Raw genomic sequence first — 11,422 nt, 5'->3', positions numbered from 1 at the left:
TTATTCCATATTCTATCACTGGATTTTAATTCTCTTGAAAGCGAGGATTACTGATTGTCTTAGATTCCTCTATAGTGTTAGAAGTATTTGTTATACTTTTTATTTGTTTAATAAATACCTATTGAAATATTTGACCACCTTTTGATTGAATGCACTGGGCTAAATAGAGGTCATACTGTTTAGTGGTAAATGAGCTATATTTTCAAGAGCCTAATCATATACCTGGCAAGGTAATATTTTCTAATATCATAATGGTGCATTCTTATAAATATAATGTGTTCTGCAAATGCAACTGACAATTTAAAACAAGGAATTTATATCTGAAAGACAGCACAGTGGATGGTCTTTCCATATGAAGGAGTTATGCAGCATTAATGTTGGTGAAGACAATCTCAAGGTAGGAGAAAGAAGGAAAGGAGCTTTTCAATAATTTACTCACCTATTTACTCATTTAGCAACACTAAGAACCCATTGAGGTCAAGTATATATTAGGCAATTATTACAATAATAAAGTAAGAAGTGAATAAAATTTAATTAAGAATGGCTCTTAAAAATTGCTATGCTCTAAGAATAAACTGTGTTTAAATTATGATCAGGGTGGTCTATATAAAGCGTGTCTAATTACAACTCATGCTTATCAACAAGAAAGATAAACAGTTTTGTGTCCTTCAGTACTTTTCTTTTTGCTAGTTTTCCTTTTTAAAAGTATTTATGCTACTCTTCCTATTATGCTTTGAATTTTGTCAGAAATGTTCATTCTATTATTAAGAGACAGATTTCAGCAGTGCTGGTCATTTGAAAAGCACTAAGCCACTCCAGGCTATGTTTTCTGCTTTATTACTGTTCCTTGTAGAGCTATAGAAAGCCCTCTGCCTTGGACCTCAGTGAGACTAAGCCCATTATTTTGCAATACGCACTGTGAAGAGCATTATATTACAGTTAAGTCTTGACCTCTGTTAGCATATAGCATAGGCTGGCATATGAACCAAGGAACTGACCACAGGAACTTAAAGTCTGTGTTCTAAGTAGTGTGCATTTGATTCCAAAGCTATACATTAAAGCGGCAGAACTGTATTCAATTCATATTTCTGCTATTTTTACCTAATTACCCACCCAGTCAGGTGATATTTTCAACTTCATTGTGGTTAAAAATTAAACAATCTCAGAATGATTGCATGATTTGAAGGAAACAAGAATTGCTTGCTATCAAAAGTAGTTATGGCTAAATTATTTATCTGATTTTGGATCTTTCAATGCAACCTCTAAAAAACTAAGTAGCATCTCGGGCAAGTATACTGAGCCAAGGGGAAAGGAATTGTAGCTTGGCTTTTGGAGAGAAGCCTGAGTGTATATATACATAATAATATTCCAAAGGAGCTTTAATAAATAAAGTAGATTGATATACTATTCTGGTGTTGCTCAGTTAGCTTGATATTTTTCTCTAGCCAAGGGAGAAGTTCTGCCACATTTAAAATTTACTCATTTCCTTTCTCCCTTCCTTTTTCTTTCTCTATTAACTTATTGAAAGATAAATTTATTAAACCATTAAGGATATAAATTAAAATTATTTTCATCAATACGCCTACAGTCTAGAGGAAGATACACGCGTCATAGAATAAGTGTAGTTGTAGGAATATACAGAGGATGTGATGAAGCTTGCTGCCTCATAGAAGAGCTGAAAATGCCAACTACTTTCTCAGCCTTCTGTGATTTTATGGCATAGCTTATTAACCACCCCAGGTCAATGACAGTGGAGGAAATGACTACTGGAGGACCACTGGAAATATGTTTCTCTCTAACTAAAAACAAAACTAGTAGTAAATGCTCCTTGTTTTTACCTGAATCTTGTAGAATCTATATAAAACAGCAGGAGCTGGAACAGCCCTCATATGCCCTGATGGAACATATCTAAGAATATCTGAACCAATCCAGGTACACTTGTCCCAGAGTTATTACCACGGACAAAAATGCATTTTAGCCATTCTCATGTCTGTTTTAGCTAACTATTTAATTGTTATACCCCAAAACATCAGAACTGGTGCATTTTCCATGTCTTCGTGGAAAATTACTGTCAACTATGATGTTTTGTCTTAAAACTTGATTGTTCGTAAAAGGAATCTAAAATATAAATTATAGTGGGAATTGTGAATTTCTTATCCATAATACAATAATTTAAAAATATTATACATTGAAAATGCTCCTGTTCTTTTTACATACTAAATTACCCTTTTACAATACTCTGTGGACCTTGTGTGCTTTCATCTTATTGCTATTAACTTGAAATTTAATTTTCATTAATAGGCCTGGAGTAGATAAAACACAGAATTAAGTTCCTGATTTCACTTTAGATTCTGTAGCTCATTGAATATTGCAGTGAGTGCTATTTTATTTATTGTATTAGATGGAAATGATTCTTGTTCTTAGGGGATGAAACACATGGAGTTCTGGCTCCAATTTTTATTTTTAATTATCCCCTTATTTATAATGATAAATTCAAGAAGCCTGTGCTTTGAGTCCTAGTTAATTCTCTTCTAAATATATTTTTTTAAATATTGTACCTCTTTTAATTGGTGTGGTTGACAACCTATTAGCCTGATTTATTTGAATTTTAATCACAGGCTTCCTATTAACTTTATGTGTGGCTCTGGGTAGGCTCTTAGGTTCCTGCATTTTTATTTGTAAATTCAAGCAATAAAAACCCCTGCAGAGAAGCAGGTACTTATTATCCTAGATATCTGGCCTACTAAATTGTAGAAGATCTAATACCTTCCCTCACATAATTTACCTTGTTGGATATGGATAATCAAGGAACCAAAATATGATGTACTAAAATATAAATGGTAAGTCAACTTGGTAAACATACGACAGAGAAACAAAATTATTCCTTTAGAGCAGTTGAAGGGTTAAAAGTAGTATATATTTGAGCTGATTCTTAAAGAGTAAGTAAGATTTCATGGGACATTTGCAGCCAGGGAAATGGTAGATGTGGACACATATATAAGTGACAGGACTGAGCATTTTAGGAAAAATGTATGATTTTATTATGATAGAGTATAGGGTACTTGAGAAAATATTGGGAAGTTCAAGACACATCATGAACGACCTTGTGAACTTGTCAAGGAGATAGATCTTTATTCTGGAAGAAGTGGAGACCATATAGGAAGATGATTTTTTCCAGGTGGAGAAGGGGATGTTGGTTTTTTGGACACTGTTCCTCATCAAAGCTCACACAAGTACAATGGATAATTTTTTAAAATATGATTTAGAATTAGGGTCCCTCATTTTAACAATTTCCATACCTGCAAGAAACACATAATTCAATTAATTTCAGTGAAAAGGAAGTTCTTAAAAATAGACGGATATTTCTCAGCAGTGATTGGTGAAATGGAACAAATGAAGCAGACCGCATTGCGGCCTTGAACCAAACAACAGGGGAATAACTTCCACCGTTCAATAGTCAGGCCCAGTGCAACATATTTTTGACAATTTTTCCTCACTAAGTATGTATAAGAACATCTGAGGAACAAAGACATCTCCAGTCTTCAGTGATCAGTCTTCCAAGAAGGTTCTCAAATAAAAAAGAAAGTGTGCGACTAAATTGCTAACATCACCAGAAAATGTCACTTTTAATTGGATAGGAATTATGCAGCCAGGTGTGACAAGGAGGAAGGGGTTATCATGAGCTAATAATTTGACAGAAATGCATCCTCATGCTTCTAATCCCTCTAGAGTCTTATCTCATGATTACCAAACACCCTGCTTAGATATGCCTTATTAGTTCCTCTTTTGGATATCTTCATTCTTAGGAAAACCATACTTCTGTATGCTAGAATATGATGACGTTAGCGGTTTAAAATACGAGCAGCTGCTTCAGCTGAACTAGTAGTCCACAAAAATTAATCTATCCTTTACATGAATCTGTGCGCCAATCAGAAAATTTCTTTAATCCCAGGGGTTTTATAATGCAGCCTAAATCACTGTGGTCCAGGTGCCTTGGGGTGCTTAAAGGGAAAGTAACAAGAAAAGTTAATCTGAAGATTATTAAGTATTTTAGGCTGGTGCTGGCTGGTATCACCTAGCAACTACAGAATGTACTGGGCAAATCTAACAAATAGCAACCCATTCTTTCTGCCACTGAAGATCAAATAATTAGGAAAGAGTAAGAACGCTTGCTGATAGCAGTAAGGAAGATAATGATAAGACGTGAGAATTTTAAGAAGACAAAAAGTGGCCTGAGATAACAGCTTATGGATACTGCCATTATTAGTATGATTATTAGTTGAATAACACTCATGAAAGCAGTTTATAAGATGACTTGGAAGTCTTACAGGTGCAGAGCTACAGAAACTGAAGAAGTGCTCCATAGGCCGGAAACAAAGGAATTCAGTTACATCATCTACTGCCAAGGAATTGTTCTTGGTCAGGTTTACAGAAAAAAAGAGCAAAGAGCTTCAAATGTCACCAGGTAGCTGATAAGCCACAGGCCTACACATCTTATTTCCGTAAGATTATGCCAGAAGCCTGTTTGTCCTGGGTCCGATTTCTAGGGCTCATATAAATATTCCCTTTGTAAGGTAAGTGGAGGAAAAAAGAATAGCTTGGAAAAAAGGAAATTATACTGGATGCACAGAACCAATCTTCTAATGCTATTCTATATTGTAATTATTAAAAGTAAAATAAAGAAGTTTACCTTTCAAGTTAAAAACTGAATCCTCTCCTTCCAGCCGTAGAGGTGTAACTCGTTAACAGGCTGCCCTGCCGGTCGTAAATGCCTTAAATTTGAGAAAACCTATGTCGGGCAATAATGTTGAGAGACTGAACGATAGGCAGTGCAGACTGGGATCCTTGGCAAATGGGAACCATGAAGAGTGAGCTCCATGATAACCCCCACCATATGCACAGATTTCTGCTTTGGAGCACTTTTCCAACAAGGAACATGCAAGTGGATCTCAAGCACAGCTTTAGTCTCAGTAAACTGCAAGAGCATAACTAAGAATTCTGAGCTGCTGACGTAGCCAGAGTTTACAGCAGGGCATAACTGGGAGAGGAGACTACATAGGGAGAAGACTACAGACATCCATCATGGGTTCCTGGCTAATGGACAAGAGATGTTGAGGGTCTTGCAGGGATCACCCGTTGTTGCAGAAATGTGCAATTCAGGGACACCGAAGTGGTAACAGTACACCCAGAATGGCAGATTGAACTGAACACCTTAGTTAGGCACTCAGCTGAGACCTTAGAGGAGCCTTGCCTTAGAGATAGAGTAAGGGCACACCCCAGTACTGAGTTCAAACCCAAAACAGACCTGAACTAACAGATAATAAAAGTAAGCCTAGCCACACCAACAGATATCACCTCTAATTTAACTGTCTGACAGAACAAAACTCAACCCCTTAAGGAAGATGATATAATTTATCTATGTTGTGCAATATACAATTCCTAGACATGCTTAAAATATTATCTACATTTAAAATGAAGAGAACTTAATAAATCCTTATATTATGATGCCCGATACTTTATAATTAGTTGGAAAAAACTTTAAAGCAGATATTATAAATATATTCAAGGACTTAATGGAAAATATGACAAAAATAGATGAGAACATGAGGACTTCATGTAAATAACTTCATGTAAATTTGACATTTATATAAAGGAAACTGACCTTGGAACAGACCTGTTTTCTCATGGGTAGATCAGAATGTTCCTCTTGAGGGGGAAATGGGAATTTATTGCCAGTACTTTAATACAACATGACTATATGTAGTAGGACATTTTTATTTCTGTCTCTTTTCATTATCTTTTCCTTAATTTTGATTTTCAATAGTTTGACAATGATATGCCAGTTGTAGTTTTCTTTGTATTTATCTTGCCTTATTAGTTCTTTTTTTTAAATTTTTTTTTATTTTTATTTTTTTGTTTCCATTTTATTTATTTTTTCAGCATAACAGTATTCATTCTTTTTGCACAACACCCAGTGCTCCATGCAAAACGTGCCCTCCCCATTACCCACCACCTGTTCCCCCAACCTCCCACCCCTGACCCTTCAAAACCCTCAGGTTGCCCCAACCTCCCACCCCTGACCCTTCAAAACCCTCAGGTTGTTTTTCAGAGTCCATAGTCTCTTATGATTCTTAACCCTGTACTTCTAATCTGATTTTGATTTGTTTTTCCCCCTCTTTATTTTTTTTTCCTTGGTCTCTGAACACTCTCAGGATATTCTTTTTCCCCCACTATTCTAAAATTTCATGATAATATGTCTTGGCAGGGATCTTTTTTAGCTGTAGTCCTCGCACTTTTTGGACCATTTTAATCTATGAATGCATGAGTTTGAGTTCTGAAAATATATATTGAATTATTTAGTCCTCTTTCATTTTTTTCTTTTCTCATTCTTTAATTCTCTATTATTCAGATTCTGTAACATCTGAGCAGATTCCATACTTTCAAATAGTTTACTCAAATCATTTTTTTTTAAAGATTTTTTTTATTTATTTATTTGACAGAGAGAGATCACAAGTAGATAGAGAGGCAGGCAGAGAGAGAGAGAGAGGGAAGCAGGCTTCCTGCTGAGCAGAGAGCCCGATGCGGGACTCGATCCCAGGACCCTGAGATCATGACCTGAGCCGAAGGCAGCGGCTTAACCCACTGAGCCACCCAGGCGCCCCTCAAATCATTTTTATACATACTTTTTAATGGTTTTGATCTACTTTCTGAGCGAACTCTACATCTTATATTCCCAATATTTTACTGATTTTATTTTTAATTATTTATTTATTTTTTGGAAAGAAACAGAGAGAAAATGTGCAAGTGGGAATGGGGGAGGGCAGGGAGAGAGAGAACCTTAAGCAGGCTCCATGCTCAGCATGGAGCATTATGCAAGGCTCAATCTCATGACCCTGAGATCCCATGACCCAAGCCAAAATCAGGAGTCAGATGCTTATCTGACTGAGCCATCCAGACACCACTTTATTGATTTTGAATTTATGGTAGCATATGTAAATTTCAAAGGACTTATTTTTTCCTTCTCTGAATGTTTCTTTTTAGATATCACGTTTTTGTTTTTTGGTTTCCACATATTGATGGGCTTGACTGTGAGTTAAAATCACTGTATCATACATTACCGGATCCGCAATATTCTTGGAGCTAGTTTTTTATTGATCAGATAACATTCTTTCAATGTATTTCCTGGCGGGTAAACTAGGCTGCAAGACTGCTGAATCCTCATAGTGGAAATGGAGGGGGGAATCGTTCTCACCATGTTCTTCTTTCAGAAATCACCACTGCTTTCTCTTAATCCTGGTATTCTCCAGTCCAGGTACCTGCTGATCTATCCTCTCAGGGTTGTATTCTCCAGGTTTTTTTTTTTTTGAGGGTGGTAGAAGACAGTGGCCAGTTTGTAAGGGATGGCAGAGTACACCCTGGGGTGCATACCAAATTTAGAATTGCCTGCCATTGCCAATTTCTGAACCCTTCTGCCACTCTCAGGTGTAGATTAGACTTTTCCAAGCTTCTTCTACTATGAGCTTGGATGCATTTTTCATTAAGTCTGTGGATTTTCAGCAGGAGACTGCAGACTACAGCTTGCCTGCTATCACCTCTTTTGATAAAATTTTATATAGCAGCAATGGCCATGGTCACCAAACTGTGGAAAGAACCAAGATGCCCTTCAATGGATGAATGGATAAGGAAGATGTGGTCCATATACACGATGGAGTATTATGCCTCCATCAGAAAGGATGAATACCCAACTTTTGTAGCAACATGGATGGGACTCAAAGAGATTATGCTGAGTGAAATAAGTCAAGCAGAGAGAGTCAAGTATCATATGGTTTCACTTATTTGTGGAGCATAACAAAGAACACGGAGGACATGGGGAGATGGAGAGGAGAAGGGAGTTGAGGGAAATTGGAAGGGGAGGTGAACCATAAGAGACTACGGACTCTGAAAAACAACCTGAGGGTTTTGAAGGGGCGGGGGGTGGGAGGTTGGGGGAACCAGGTGGTGGGTAATAGGGAGGGCACGTATTGCATGGAGCATTGGGTGTGGTGCAAAAACAATGAATACTGTTATGCTGAAAAGAAATAACAAAAAATAAAAAATAAAAACAGAAAAAAAAGTTTTATTAGGACAGAACTGCACCCATTCATTTTGGTATTGTCAGTGGCTGCTTTCACAAAACAATGCCACTGTTGAGTGATCATTATGGAGTCTCTGTGGTGCAGAAACCAAACGTATTTACTATGATGCTGTAGAAAATATTCACCAACCCTGGTCTAGACTGTTATTTGTTATTTTTCCATATATTTCACAGCTTCTAAAATTTTGCTTTTATTATTTCCTCTTCCCTGTTCTTTTCATCCTTATGGATATATTATAGTTGATCCTATAATGTAATTTGTTCAGATTTCAACTTGAACTAGAGTTATACATGAGGCTGCAGTCTACCCGCTAAAAGTGAGGGCTTTGACCACTCCTCTTTGTCATCACCACCTAACCTGATTGATTTGGACATTTTGATCTATCCAGCAGAATTTCCATCACTCTTGGAGCACCTGGGTGGCTCAGTGGGTTAAAGCCTCTACCTTCTGCTCAGATCATGATCCCAGGGTTCTGGGATCAAGCCTTGCATGGGGCTCTCTATTCAGCAGGGAACCTGCTTCCTCCTCTCTCTCTCTGCCTGCCTCGCTGCCCACTTGTGATCTCTGTCTGTCAAATAAATAAATAAAATCTTAAAATAAAAAAAGAATTTCCATCACTCTTTAATTTTTTGTTTCTATAACTGAATAGTATTTATTAATCTCTTTGGCATTTAAATTTTTCATGCTCCCCTATATTTTATCAGTTACAAAAAAAAGCATAAGCTTACAAGAAGATGCTTATGTTAATTTAATTTTATATAATTTCATCCAGAAAACATGTGTAGAGCACTAAATACACAGGTGGTATTACATATGATGCTTAGCACACTAAGAATAGCAATAACAACAATAATAATAAATATAAAAAAGACATATTCACTATACTTAGAAAATGTAGCCAAATTGAGGATATGGAAATAAAAAGAAATATTTCAAATCAATATAATATGAGCTATTATAGAGTAAGAACAGCTGAGATAGAAATTAGATTTACCTCTGAGAATCATACCAAGTTTCATATTCAGGACTAAATAGAATGTTGACAATCAGAGCAGGAAGGATACTCCTGCCAAAGACAATCATGTATGTATATGTATACATATGTGTATATATGTATACATATTTCTTAAATATATATATGTGTATATATACACATATTTATACATATATATATATATACACACACATATATATATATTCTTAATATTTCTTAAATATTTGGAACACAAAATTCTACCATTATTTAACAGTGCGACTTCTGGTAAATTACTTAACTTCTTTAAATTTTAGTTTTCTCATCTGTAAGATGAAGGTAATGTTAATACTTTCCTCACAGTTTTCTTCAAGGATTATATGAAGTATTGCTCTTGATGGATGTAACAGAATTTCTGGCACATAATAAATGCTCAGCAAAAGGTAATTGTCTATGTTATTATATTCATTTTCTTTGTAAAGAGGGGGTAGAATTTTAGCCAAATAAGTCTTTGAAAAGATTTCAAGCACAGTGGTAGTTTTCAATTATAGGAATCTTGGAAAGGAGTAATTTTGTAATCATCCTTTAATTTAGAGAATATAGACAGCTAATTATTTTTTTCTCAACAGCTATGAATGAGTCTGTTAAGGAATGATTCACAATCAGACATCTCAGGGTTAGAATGAGGATCGACTGAATTCATGTTTATCTAAATCATTTCCACAACTTTTTTTTGAAATCAATAATCCAGCTACATACAATTTATATCTATTTCTCCTGGGCAGATCTTATCCAGCAAGTTGGGTAGCATCACTTGAAGGAAATACATCAATATATTTTCCCCAGATGTTACTACAACTTATGTTTCCTTTGATTTTGTTTGGTTTTTATTTTGAGGAAAAAAACCTTAGCAAAATCATACAGAATTGGTTGTTTGGAAAAAAACAAAAACAAAACAACAGGGTAACATTTATTGATCTTCTAGTAGATCTAGATAAAAAACAATATGTGGTGTGATTTGGTACACTGTTGACTTAAAACATTTTTCATACTTTTCCCATTACCCTTTTATAAAAAGACATTGTAGATCTGGCATACCTTCAGTGTTTAGATTACTATAATGTTGAGGACTATGATATGCCAAGTTAAATACAGTGACTGTGTCTATTTGGGTCTCTTAAATAATCTACTGAAAGCTTACACAAGTGTCTTTTTAGGACCCACAGAAGCAAGCAGCAGACTTGTGTATTATAGTGTTTCTATTCTTGCATGTTAGGTGTCCACTTCTTATACGAACTCAAATTATGTTTCATCGTATAACCCTTGACCTAAACATTTGTAGACATTTTTTGAGTCTCTCTGTAAGTCATTAGAATTGAACATTTCAATAATTTTCCTTGCAGAAAATTTCTTATGACAAATTTCTTTCTAAGCTTCTTAATCTCTCTGAATATGGCACAGCATTTTATCCATATTTAAGATGAATCACTTTCTATTTTGTATAAAAGAATTTTAAGCCAATGGAAAGGCTCCAAACTTAGCAGATATTTAAAGGGACTTAGTGTTAGTCACTGGAATATAAACCACTGAAGGGAAGTGTTCTCTTGGTTTCTGTAAATGTCATATTGGGAGCAGTCTCTGGGGCAAAGCATGCAGGAGCTAAGCAGCTCCTAAGCAACACCAGCCTTTGAGGATAAAAAAAGGACAAGGAATGCACAAGATTGGGGCTTGACTTAGTTTCAGAGGCTGGTCCTTATGAGAGCAGTTTAGAAGTCTATAGCAGGGGGTTGTTGAGTCGGCAAGCTCACACTCAGCAGTGTACTCAAGAGAAAGAGGTCATGGCCATTCAGCACTGAAAACAGAGCCTGAAGGAAGTTCCTATGGTGATTTAAACAGTCTAAAGTCATAGAGTTATTTGTTCAAAATAATCACTTTCTTTGGAGTTAACATGATTTCAGAATGTCTTATTTCTCCTTTGTGTTGAAAAAAAAAATGGATCTTATGAATTCAAGGTAGTCTACTTCAATACAACAATTTTTTTTCTTCAAATTTAGTCCTAGTAAAATTTCCCTTTTCATCATTAAGCCTCCTCCAACCTTGGTTGGACTCTATTGCAGCAATGAAAAACAAGACTGACAAGCTCATGCTTAACAGTGTACTCAGAGGAAAGAGGTCATGTCCATTTAGCATTTGTGGCACAGCCTCAGAGACGTTCCTTTGGCTGCTCTATTTACAGTCAAAGCTTCCCCAGGTATTGGCAAGCCAGCAGGGTACTTCGTGTGTATGTGTGTGTGTGTGTGTGTGTTGAGGGTGT

This window comes from Meles meles, chromosome 2 (genome assembly GCF_922984935.1).
Source record: "Meles meles chromosome 2, mMelMel3.1 paternal haplotype, whole genome shotgun sequence".
Taxonomy (NCBI): domain Eukaryota; kingdom Metazoa; phylum Chordata; class Mammalia; order Carnivora; family Mustelidae; genus Meles; species Meles meles.
The sequence above is the reverse complement of the archived record's forward strand: the minus strand, read 5'-3'. Positions refer to the sequence as shown.